Here is a 13,404-nt window from a genome sequence, read left to right on the forward strand (position 1 = left end):
ATTTTAAAAACATTTATTTTGTTGTTCATCGGGTTTGGGGGGCGTGGGGGGGGGGGGGGCTCGTTATATGCGTTGTTACGGGTCCGGGGGGTGTTTATTATTGTATTATCATTGTTTTGTTGTTATACATTTTTCAAAAATTTCAATAAAAATTATTTATTAAAAAATAGAGTCCAGGATCAGAGCTGTGCAGATATCTCAGGGGGTTGTGGGGCTGGAGGAGATGACAGACACAGGGAGAGATGAGGCCATAGAGGGATTTGGAAACAAGGGTGAGAATCCCAAAACATTGAAAAGTAGTGATATCCGCTGAGTTCCCACACCAATGTTACTGAATGAATATTCATTTAAAATATAAGATCAAAATGATCGACATGGAACCAAATCCAATGCATTAGAAAGCTATGAAGTTATTGGATTCCAATAAACTCATCAATGATTGGCTCATTCCCAGCTCCACGGTGAGTAGGACCCAGATGAGCAGAAACAGAATAGAAATTGGACACATTGCAGCGAGATAGTTCACACAGTTGTGAAATGTTGAATGGCTCCTAATCTGGTCTGAAATTCTGTGATTCTGATGTTAGATCAGTGTCTCTGCCATGTGACTGTTTTTCAGCTGAACTGTACTCACAAAGAAAGATGTGAAGGACAATGAAACTGTAAGGTTTGACACTGTGGGCCGTTCAGCTCTGGACACGGCATTGTTTCTGTAGGGAGCTTGCATCACGTTTCACTCCCGATACAAAAGGCACCCCAGTTCCAAACAGTTAGCAGTACTGGGAAATATTTCCCCCATTGACAACCTGGAGCTGTGTGATGATGAATGCTGGTGGTGGGGGGGGTGGGGGGGGGGGGGGGGGGGGCACAAAGATGTTTTCATCCCTGGATGGACTGGAGCCAAGAACAAAGGTCATGGAGGTGAAAATGAGCTTTGATTTCCTGTGCACAGAGGTGTGCAGAGTTCGAAAGAATCTCAACAGATACTCGAGGAACAGCAGCACATCTTTCCACTGGGCTCAATACAGCTTTCACACTCATTGTGTGTTCAGTAGTTTCACACTGTAAATGCTGCACCCATTTTGTGTGTCCTTCCATCACAGATTTGGGTTTCAATCTTGTTTCCACTTGTTCTTTGTGTCCGGGCGGCAGTTGTTGATCAATCTGCCATCGATAAATCCTCCAGACACATCTTTGGTTTCTTTGTTCCTTCCATTGGGCAGCATGGTAGCATTGTGGATAGCACAATCGCTTCACAGCTCCAGGGTCCCAGGTTCAATTCCAGCTTGGGTCACTGTCTGTGCGGAGTCTGCACATCCTCCCCATGTGTGCGTGGGTTTCCTCCGGGTGCTCTGGTTTCCTTCCACAGTCCAAAGATGAGCAGGTTAGGTGGATTGGCCATGATAAATTGCCCTTAGTGTCCAAAATTGCCCTTAGTGTTTGGTGGGGTTACTAGGTTATGGGGATAGGGTGGAGGTGTTAACCTTGGGTAGGGTGCTCTTTCCAGGAGCTGGTGCAGACTCGATGGGCCGCATGGCCTCCTTCTGCACTGTAAATTCTATGAAATTGTGCTAACAGAGCGCTGGCACAGATACGGCGGCCGGAATGGCCTCATACTGTGGTGTAATTATTCTCTGATTTGATGTTAACTTCACTCTGAGGCCGAGAACCGTAAAGTATTTTCTCATTTAATCTCTCCTGAGATTATCAGAGTGCTTTCCTGTTGTTCTGTTTCCTCCCTCCGGGATTTCACTTGCTTCTAATTTTCTACATTTCTAACATATCCCGCTTTCAGTGGAAGGTTATGGAGGTGAAAGATGAATTTTGTTTCCGTGTCCACAAATATTGCCTGACTGCCTGAGTTTACCCAGCATTTTCCGCAGACATCTGATTGGCTGTGTGTTGGAACCAATAATTCTATGGACACGTGCTTGTAGGATTAGAATAGCGGTTTTAATATACTTACAACATAGCCAGCCTGTTAGCCGTTGAAATTTTGGTGAACTGGCCGGCTGACCCTGTGGCACTGATCTTTATACAGCAGGTCCCGGGGGAGGAGTCCTGGGCGGAGCCAAGGGAGAAGCCCTGTACAACTCTCAAGCATTCCCAGAGCTACTCCCCCTGGAAGTCAGATAGTGCAACTGCACTTACGATATAGACACATGTATATACAGGTTATAATCCGGTGTGAATCACATTCACCACATTCACCCCCTGTGAAAAAAATCGAGTCCAGCGGGGGTGGTGGCTCACAGAGTTAGTCTGTCCGGAGGACGAATTGTTCTTTTCGATCTGCGGGTGTTGAGAGCTGGGGTACGATGGCAGACTCTGGGGCAAACTTTATACACCTCTGGCTCGACTGGAGACTGGGGGCACTGGGAGCGGGCTGGTTCTGGCGCGTGGAACCGGTGGGGTGAGCTTGTGGGATCGGGGACGCGAGGGGGCGGCAGTGGGGGTGGGGGGGGCTGGATCCAGCGGGTGCCAGGAGGGATACCGTGTCCTGGCGAACGTCCGTGAACTCCACGAATGCATACTGGGGGTTGGAATGGAGGAGGTGCACCTTTTCAACAAGGGGGTCAGTTTTGTGCCCCCTGACGTGCTTCCTCAGGAGGACCGGGCCTGGTGTCCTCAGCCACGCCGGAAGTGAGGCCCCCGTGGTAGAGCCCCTAGGAAAAATGAAGAGTCGCTCGTGAGGGGTTTGATTTGTAGCTGTACAGAGGAGGGATCTGATAGCGTGGAGCGCGTCTGGGTGGACTTCTTGCCATTGGGAGACTTGGAGTTTTCTAGACCGGAGGGTCAGCAGGACTGTCTTCCAGACCGTCGCGTTCTCCCTCTCCACCTGTCCGTTCCACCTGGGGTTGTAGCTGGTAGTCCTGCTCGAGGCGATGCCCTTGTCGAGCAGGTACTGACGCAGCTCGTCGCTCATAAAGGACGAACCCGGTCGCTGTGCACGTAGCTGGGGAAACCGAACAGGGTGAAGACACTATGCAGGGCCCTAATGACTGTGTGGGAGATCATATCAGGGCATGGAATGGCAAAAGGGAATCGGGAGAACTCGTCGATGATGTTGAGGAAATAGATGTTCTTGTTAGTGGAGGGGAGTGGCCCTTTGAAATCGATCGCAAGGCGTTCAAAGGGCCTAGAATCCTTGACCAGGTGGGCCCTGTCTGGTATATAGAAGTGCGGTTTGCACTCCGCATAGATCGGGCAGTCCCTGGTGACCACTTTTACCTCCTCGTTGGAGAAAGGCAGGTTTCGGGCTCTGATGTAGTGGGCGAGCCGGGTGACCCCTGGATGGCAGAGGTCCACGCGGATGGCTTTCAGACGGCTGATCTGCGCGCTGTCGCATGTCCCGCGGGATAGGGCATCCGAGGGCTCATTGAGCTTCCCCAGTTGATATTTAATATCGTAACTATAGGTGGAGAGTTCGATCCTCCACCGAAGGATTTTATCATTTTTTATTTTGCGCCTTTGTGAGTTGTCAAACATAAAGGCAACCGATCGTTGGTCGGTGATAAGGGTGAACCTCCTACCTGCGAGGTAGTGCCTCCAGTGACGAACAGCCTCCACGATGGCTTGTGCTTCCTTCTCAACAGAGGAGTGTCGGAGTTCTGAAGCTGATAGGGTACGGGAGAAAAATGTAATGGGCCTCCCTGCCTGATTTAAAGTGGCTGCTTTAGCTACCTCTGAGGCGTCGCTCTCAACCTGAAAGGGAGTGGATTCATCCACCGCCCGCATGGCTGCTTTGGCGATGTCCTCCTTGATGCAGCTGAAGGCCTGGCGCGCCTCAGCAGACAGGGGAAATCGTGTGGCCTTAAAGAGTGGGCGGGCTTTGTCCGCATATTGAGGGACCCACTGGGCGTAGTATGAAAAGAACCCCAAGCACCGTTTGAGGGCCTTGGGGCAATGAGGGAGGGGGAGTTCTAAGAAAGGCAGGTTTCTTGTGGTCCGGGTCTGGGCCCAGGACTCTGTTCTCCACGACGTAGCTGAGGATGGCCAGTCTGTTTGTGCGGAAAACGCCTTTCTCCTTGTTATAAGTGAGATTTAATTTCTGTGCCGTTTGGAGAAAACGGTGGAGGTTGGCATCGTGGTCCTGCTGGTCATAGCCGCAGATGGTAACATTGTCCAGATATGGAAACGTGGCCCGCAGCCCGTCCTGGTCTATCATTCGGTCCATTGCTCGTTGGAACACCGAAACCCCGTTGGTGATGCCGAAGGGAACCCAGAGGAAGTGGAAGAGGCGGCCATCTGCCTCGAACATCGTGTAGTGGTGGTACTCTGGGCGGATTGGGAGCTGGTGGTATGCAGACTTCAGATCCACCGTGGAAAATAGCCGATGTTGGGCGATCTGATTAACCATGTCTGCAATTCTGGGGAGGGGATACGCGTCTAGGAGCGTAAAGCGATTTATGGTCTGGCTATAGTCGACGACCATGCAAAATTATTCCCCGGTCTTGACGACCACCACCTGAGCTCTCCAGGGACTATTACTGGCCTCTATGATCCCCTCACTGAGCAGCCGTCGGACCTCCGAACGGATAAAGACCCTGTCTTGTAGGCTGTATCGCCTGCTGTGAGTAGCTACTGGCTTGCAATCTGGAGAGAGATTGGCGAAGAGAGGGGGGGGGGGAGATGCGCAGCGTGGCTAGGCTGCAGATAGTGAGTGGGGGCGAAGATGGCGGCCCCCATGGATCGCACATGGCGGGAGGGGGCGGAGTCGGGGCGTAGGCCACAGCATTTCGGGCCCCGCGGGCCCGCTGGTGTTGGGAGCGATTTGTTCTCTCTGCAGGGTAGTTAAAAACTGGGGCCCTTTTCGTGAGGCACAATCTGGCATAGTGGCCTTTCTTCCCGTAGCAGCTGCAGGTCTCGGATCGGGCTGGGCAGTGCTGCTGCGGGTGCTGGCTTTGGCCACAGAAATGGCAGGCTGGGGCAGCTGAGTAGCTGGCTGGGGCCGCAGAGTAACTGGCTTTGGCAGCGCGGTAGCTGGAGGGCTGTGCGGCACAGGCCTGGGGGGACTGTTGGTCGGGGTTCCATGATGGGGTCATGGGGTCTGCGGGAAATGACGTGAGGCTGCGGAAGGAAACTTCCATAGTAGTAGCAGCCTCCACAGTAGTGTCTACGTCCTGGGCCCCCTTTTCTAGCAGTCTTTGGCGCACATAGTTAGACCTAAGGCCCGCTACGAAAACGTCCCGCACAGCAAGCTCCCTATGCTCAGCCGCGGTAATGGCTTGATAATTACAGTCATTGGAAAGGTTGTTCAATTCCCTTACAAATTCGGCAAGCGTTTCTGTAGGCCACTGACGGCGAGTTGTAAACACGTGGCGTGCATAAACCTCGTTAATGGGCCTAACGTACATTTTGTCCAGTATTGCCAGCGCTGCGGTGTAAGAACCGGCCGGATTCAGCTGTGTGGAGATTCTGTGCCTTACCCTAGCGTGCAGTAGGCTGAGTTTGTGTTCCTCCGTTGTTCCAGCGGTGCTGGTTTCTGCCAGGTAGGCTTTAAAACAATCTAGCCAGAGGGAAAAAATTTCCTTAGCCTCTGCATCCTGTGGGTCGAGTTCTAGGCGTCCGGGCTTGAGGGCTGCTTCCATGATTTCTTCGACTGTTTCCTAAGTATATTAAATTGTTGGAACCAACAATTTTATGGACACATGCTTGTAGGATTAGAATAGCGGTTTTAATATACTTACAACAGAGCCAGCCTATTAGCCGTTGAACTTTCGGTGAACTGGCTGGCTGACCCTGTGCCACTGATCTTTATACAGCAGGTCCCGGGGGAGGAGTCCTGGGCGGAGCCAAGGGAGAAGCCCCGTACAACTCTCAAGCATTCCCAGAGCTACTCCCCCTGGAGGTCAGATAGTGCAACTGCACTTACAATATAGACACATGTATATACAGGTTATAATCCGGTGTGAATCACATTCACCACACTGTGGATGGTAATAAAAGTATCCTTTGGTGTAATCATCGCCTTCTTAGCGGCTCGTTGGTCTCGGGGTAAGATTCACGTTTCGGGTTTGTACTGTACGAAAATGTGAGAAGTCTCGGTTTCAAATCCCGGATGAGCCCTTTAATATTTGATATCATGTAACTTTTCCACACACGGAAATGAATGGGGTTTGACAATGTCTTTTATTGGCCAAGCCACGGGTTTTCTTCATTACTTTGCGGTGCAGACGGTGGGATCGGTTCACATTGGGTTTGCTTTGAGAAGCTGAGCTCACACTGCAGGAAACCAATACATTCCCGAAAAAATTGAGGCATTTTCGAAAAGCTTGCCTATAGAACATAGAACAGTACAGCACAGAACAGGCCCTTCGGCCCTCGATGTTGTGCCGAGCAATGATCACCCTACTCAAACCCACGTATCCACCCTATACCCATAACCCAACAACCCCCCGCCCCTTAACCTTACTTTTAGGACACTACGGGCAATTTAGCATGGCCAATCCACTTAACCCGTACATCTTTGGACTGTGGGAGGAAACCGGAGCACCCGGAGGAAACCCACGCACACACGGGGAGGACGTGCAGACTCCGCACAGATAGTGACCCAGCCGGGAACTGAACCTGGGATCCTGGAGCTGTGAAGCATTTATGCTAACCACCATGCTACCGTGCTGCACCTATGTGAGTGGATATTCACTTAGCGCATGAAGAGGTGAGTTCTACAAACTTGGAGATTCTCTCCACTTTGAGCTGGCAGTTAAGTCTTCCAACACCAGGTTAAAGTCCAACAGGTTTGTTTCAAATCACTAGCTTTCAGAGCACTGCTCCTTCCTCAGGTGAATGAAGAGGTGGGTGCCTTCATTCACCTGCGGAAGGAGCAGTGCTCCAAAAGCTAGTGATTCAAAACAAACCTGTTGGACTTTACTGTGTACTGTGCCCACCCCAGTCCAACGGCGGCATCTTCACATCCTGATATATTTCCAAGTCAGGATGGTGAGGGGCTTGCAAGGCAACTTTCAGGGATTATGGGTCTTGGGTTTGGAAGCTGCTGTCCAAGATCAGTAAGAAGTCTTACAACACCAGGTTAAACACCAGCCTGGACAGTTGATAGGATTTCGCAACCCCAGGCCAGATGGTGGGGGGTGAATGTAATGCAACATGAATCCCAGGTCCCGGTGCGGCATGTGGTGCAGTGGATAGCACTGGGACTGCGGCGCTGAAGACCCGGGTTTGAATCCCGGCCCTGGGTCACTGTCCGTGTGGAGTTTGCACATTCTCCCCATGTCTGCGTGGGTTTCACCCCCACAACCCAAAGATGTGCAGATTAGGTGCATTGGCCACACTAAATTGTCCCTTAATTGGAAAAAAAATAATTGGGTACTCTAAATTTATTTTAAAAAATGAATCCAAGGTCCCGGTTGAGGCCGTACTCATGTGTACGGAACTTGGCTATAATTTTCTGCTCGGCGATTTTGCATTGCCATGCGTCCTGAAGGCCGCCTTGGAGAACGCTTACCCAAAGATCAGAGGCTGAATGCCCTTGACTGCTGAAGTGTTCCCCCACTGGAAGGGAACATTCCTGCCTGGTAATTGTTGCCTGATGTCCTTTCATCCGTTGTTGCAGCGTCTGCATGGTCTCGCCAATGTACCATCCTTCGGGACATCCTTTCCTGCAGCATATAAGGTGAAAGGTGGTGGACAGGGTTTGTGGGGTTAGGAGGGGAGTTACTCGCTGCAGGATTCCCAGCCTCTGACCTGCATTTGTCGCCATTGAACGAACTGTTAATATTTCTGCCGAGTCAAAATGAAATGAAAAATGAAATGAAAATCGCTTATTGTCATGAGTAGTAGTCTTCAATGAAGTTACTGTGAAAAGCCCCTAGTCGCCACATTCCGGCGCCTGTCCGGGGAGGCTGATACGGGAATCGAACCGTGCTGCTGGCCTGCTTTAAAAGCCAGCGATTTAGCCCAGTGAGCTAAATCAGCCCCTGGTAGGAGCAATAGGAGCATCTTTATTCCTGCTCAGTGTGCCGACAATTTTCAGCACTTCTGCTCCTGAATGCATTTTGAGGTACATGTACGAGCAAATGTAAGTTATTATATTCAGGTAATATTCGATAGCAGATTCACTGGGGAAGTGGTTGGTGGTTGAATAGTGTAATTGTCTTGAGACCAGTAAAGCAGAGAACCAGGCTGAAGCTCCGGGGATCGGGGTTCCACACGGCAGATTCACTCAGCGACTCAATTCAAGGGCAATTCAGGATGGGTGTAAATGAATAATGAAAATGACAATCATGTAACTTTTCCATTCACAGAAACCAATGGGTTTTGACAATGTTTCTATGCGGTTTTAAACCGAGGGCCTTTATGTTTGTAAAGCAAGCGTGATAATCACTACACTACAGAAACAGGGAACATCGCTTAGCGCACTGACCGAGAATAGTAAACTGTGCGTCCTTATTGCACTGAAGAACCTTCTATTGTCAGAGTACTATTCAGCTGGAAACTTCGGCAAGTGGCAGAGAAATTGCTCTGACATTAGAATCATAAAATGTCAGCACATTAGAAAACCATTCAGAATTAACACATGTGAACTCTGATTGCGATTCCTGCCTGTCTCTATAACAAAATATTTTGCAGGGTATCATTCGGAACTTTGCGGGTGTAAGATAATGCATTTGCTTAAATATTGAACAACAAATAGCAAATAGCTGTGCCCAGCAAGGGCAACTCATCTGCAAATTTAGACGAGTAACGTCAATAATGTTTTGAATAAGAGACATTTGGTGCGTGAGGGGAACGTGATAACCAGTACACTGAAAAACAACTGATTGACAATGAGCCCATTGGACTGGTGTTTGGAAAATATGTTGCGTTATCTGTAAAAATGAAATTATTCAAATAAATATAGACATTGAAAAAGAGCAAACCGATGAGTCTCAATGTCCTCTCTTTCTGTGATCTTGCATTTTCTCTATTCCAATTATTGCTTTTGAAAAAGGAGTTTCTGCAGAATCCTTGCCCAGTTTGATTTAATGACCAAGTTTCCCCTGGTCCAATGCTCAGAAGATTTGGACATGAAGATGGTGCAGTTTATGATATAAACATGACATAATTATGTAATTGGTTTCATATAAAATTTACAAAGTATATTTTTCTGCTCAAGCATCTTGTCATTATTTCTGAGTTGATAACAGAATAGAACATAGAACGATACAGCGCAGTACAGGCCCTTCGGCCCACGATGTTGCACCGACATGGGAAGTCAAAAACTAAAGGCCATCTAACCTACACTATGCCATTATCATCCATATGCTTATCCAATAAACTTTTAAATGCCCTCAATGTTGGCGAGTTCACTACTGTTGCAGGTAGGGCATTCCACGGCCTCACCACTCTTTGCGTAAAAAACCTACCTCTGACGTCTGTCCTATATCTATTACCCCTCAATTTAAGGCTATGTCCCCTCGTGCCAGCCACCTCCATCCGCGGGAGAAGGCTCTCACTGTCCACCCTATCTAACCCTCTGATCATTTTGTATGCCCCTATAAAATCACCTCTTAACCTTCTTCTCTCTAACGAAAACAACCTCAAGTCCATCAGCCTTTCCTCATAAGATTTTCCCTCCATACCAGGCAACATCCTGGTAAATCTCCTCTGCACCCATTCCAAAGCTTCCACGTCCTTCCTATAATGAGGCGACCAGAACTGTACGCAATACTCCAAATGCGGCCGTACCAGAGTTTTGTACAGCTGCAACATGACCTCATGGCTCCGGAACTCAATCCCTCTACCAATAAAGGCCTACACACCATAGGCCTTCTTCACAACCCTATCAACCTGGGTGGCAACTTTCAGGGATCTATGTACATGGACACCGAGATCCCTCTGCTCATCCACACTGCTAAGAATTTTACCATTAGCCATCTAATTACATTTGATCTACATCCTGTTTACAGAGTCTGTCTATTAGAGAGGGAAATGATTTGTAAAGCTTAACAAAACTCTGTAGAGATTACTTTGCTGAAGTAGTTTATTTTATTTGAGTTCAAATTAATTTAAACATGTAGACGTGAAGGGCCAGAAAATATCTAAGGGTGAAATGATTTCCTCTCATTCAGTAATAACATCATTCTTATGTTGCTTCGAAAAATATCAAACAATTTTACTCAGGATTGTTCCATTACTCAAAACTTGATATTATTTAATATTTATGCCATCATCTGAAATTGAGACTCTCTGAAATATACAACATTGAATTGCAAACATAACAAAGAAAATAAATCGAGTCACTGGGTAATACAAGTTTCCGTGTGTTCATTTGAGATTGACCACAGTTAGCTTTTAAACACAATCAAATACCTTCATAGGTCAGAGATTTAAGAATGATATGTTCATTATATTTAATTCTCTTTGTTCTGGATATGAAACATTCCGCAGCCTAAATCCCGTTCATGTTAATGAAAGGAGGGGTGACAGCAAATCTGCACTGAGCCTGAATTTCCTCATCCTCCTGAGAGGCTTTTCCTGTTTCTCTGCCACAAAGCCCGATTTTCAAAAAGGTCATTCAATTAAATCTCTGCCATTTCCTCTAATTCAGTTACAGTATCGTTTGTGTCTGTCTGTATGAGCATACATTACTATTAGATCACTTCAGATGGTGATTTAAAATGTTAATCTCCACCCGTAAATCCATTAAATTCTGTTGTGGACTGAACAAACTGAGAATATCCGAACTGTGTCAAAATGGGATCATCTTGTTCTGATCTTTGCTTCTTCAATATTCACTACCTCCGACTTCTCTGAATGAAGTTTGAGGCTGAGGAGGCCAAATATATATCTAATACATGGGATTCAGATGACATGTGAAACAATCGCATGTTATGCAAACTTCCCTCAAACTAAGCGAGAAGTATTCGATGTTCCTGCCTAGTTTTGAACAGAGGACATTTTGCGGCGTTAGATGAACGTGATAACCACTGCCCCGCAGAAACTGGCGGCAGCGGAGCAGCTAATGGACCTGTGCTATGTTCAACTGCTGAGTCCTCCTCCATCTTCCAATGGCTAGGCTGAGAGGCCATGTCACTTATTAATCTCCTCCACCTTCCCCACATGTTTATTTCTAGCAACATTTTCATTACTTCCTGTTGGGGGACATTTTCTGATACTGGACTATGATATAAATTATAGGGGTCTATGTAACTACAGTTGTGCTCCTATATTACTTTTGAATAGTTCTGATGAGACAAAAGGTGCTCATTGGCTAAGATGCCTGTTTATAAGAGGCAATTTGTAGGAATAGATAGTGTATATACAATACTTAATATCAGAAATACTAAAGACACAAAATGGCCGAACCAGCCACATTCCTGAACAGTAAGTTACAAACTGTGTAAACCGGCTCATGAGAACCATGCGTGGGTACTTATAGGGCGTATCTCAACAGCTGCTGATAACAGCTTCACAGAACAAGGAATACAATGTATCCATAATAGATCAAGTTCTCCAGCTGTAGATAGGACATATCCTTGTGTTAGTTTTGAATGACTTCTGTATGAAGTTAGGGGCAGGTAAGACAACACCCACTTTAACCATATATGTGATAACTGGGATGCTAAGAAAATTGATTGACTGCATGTAATGAATTGTGACGCGAATATAGTTGATTGATTGTATGTAAACGAGAATACAAACTAATTCCGCCCCTTGAATCTGTATATTAACCCAATGCGATCCTTAGCTCAAGTGAGAAAGAGTATTGCGAGACTGCGTAGTCTCCAAATCTTTCTCCCAGATCTGAAATAGACTGTTTCTTTACTTACTCAAACAGGCCTGTGTGTGAATATTTTCACCTCTAACACTTCCATTGACGTCTCTACCCTTACCATTGTCTCTCCTCCCCCCCCCCCCCCCCCCCCCCAACACACACCACTTGGGCAATCTGCTCCCTGTTCCTAGTCTTCCTCTGACACACTGCTTACTTTTGTTCTGCCGTTAACACATTCTAATCTCTTAACGTGCCACTATCAGCACCTTTCTTAGTGTTGTAAGAAGTCTTACAACACCAGGTTAAAGTCCAGCAGGTTTGTTTGGAGTCACTAGATTTCAAAGCGAAGCTCCTTCATCAGGTGAGTTTCTTAGCCTTGATCACCCCCATTTACATTACTTTTTTCTTTCTGTCCAAGACATTTAGTCATTCTTCACCTATTGCTGGGCCTCTATCCAGTCCCAATTCTCCACGAAGTCTCATGCAACCACACCCCCCCCCCCCCCCCCCCCATCCACTCCCCACCCACAATAGTTTAAATTATGACCCTGTTTCCAGTTCTCAAGCTTTGACAAAGCGTCACCCAGACTTGGAACGACAGCTGCCATCTTGCTCCACAGAGGCTGTCAGACCTGCTGAGATTGTCCAGTATTTTCCGTTTTTGTTTCTGATTGAAACATCCGCAGCAAGTTGCTTTATCTTACAATTAGACATGATTGACACAGTTATTTTGTTCATCTGCATCTGTTAATCCATTAAATACTGTTGTGGACGAACAAACTGCGAATATCCGAACTGTCTTAAAGCAGGGAAATCTTTATCAGCTCATTGCTTCTGGAAAATTCAGTACTTCAGACTTTACTGAATCAATTTTTGTGGCTGATGTAAGACTAAATCTCCTATCCCTCTAACATACAAGATTCAGGTAATATTCAGGGACAAACGGATGTTGTGCAAAGTTTTCCTCAGACGAAATGAGAAGCATTTAATGCTTCTGGCAGTTTCGAACCAGGCCCCTTTCACGTGTTAGCTGATTGTGATAAACTCTACGCTACAGAAACAGCTGGCAGCACAGTACCCAATGGCCCTGTGCAACGTTCATCTGCATGGTATTGCCGCAGATTTCAATGGTTCGGCTGAGAAGCCAGGTCACTGATTACAAGAAGACAATTGTTTCTTTAAAACACGTGTCTGAACTTGTAAAACCTTAAGATATAGAACTTATATTGAACTTTAGCATTTGTTCAGCTAATATCTAACGGAACAATGCTCTCTGTTCAATCATTAATGCATCATTCTTATCTTCCTGCAGAAAATTTCCACCAATTTAACTCAATATCTGTTTTATTATTCAATGTTGAACATCAGTATATTTATTTGTTATATATGACTTCATTTTGAATTGAATAGCTCTCGAGGCTGCACTCTGAATAACTCTGAAATATGAGGGCAGCACGGTGGCCTAGTGGTTAGCACAACCGCCTCACGGCGCTGAGGTCCCAGGTTCGATCCCGGCTCTGGGTCACTGTCCGTGTGGAGATTGCACATTCTCCCCGTGTCTGCGTGGGTTTCGCCCCCACAACCCAAAAATGTGCAGAGTAGGTGGATTGGCCACGATAAATTGCCCCTTAATTGGAAAAAATAATTGGGTAGTCTAAATTTATAAAAAAAACAAAAAAAAAAACTCT

Source organism: Scyliorhinus canicula, unplaced genomic scaffold, assembly GCF_902713615.1.
Source record: "Scyliorhinus canicula unplaced genomic scaffold, sScyCan1.1, whole genome shotgun sequence".
Taxonomy (NCBI): Eukaryota; Metazoa; Chordata; class Chondrichthyes; order Carcharhiniformes; family Scyliorhinidae; genus Scyliorhinus; species Scyliorhinus canicula.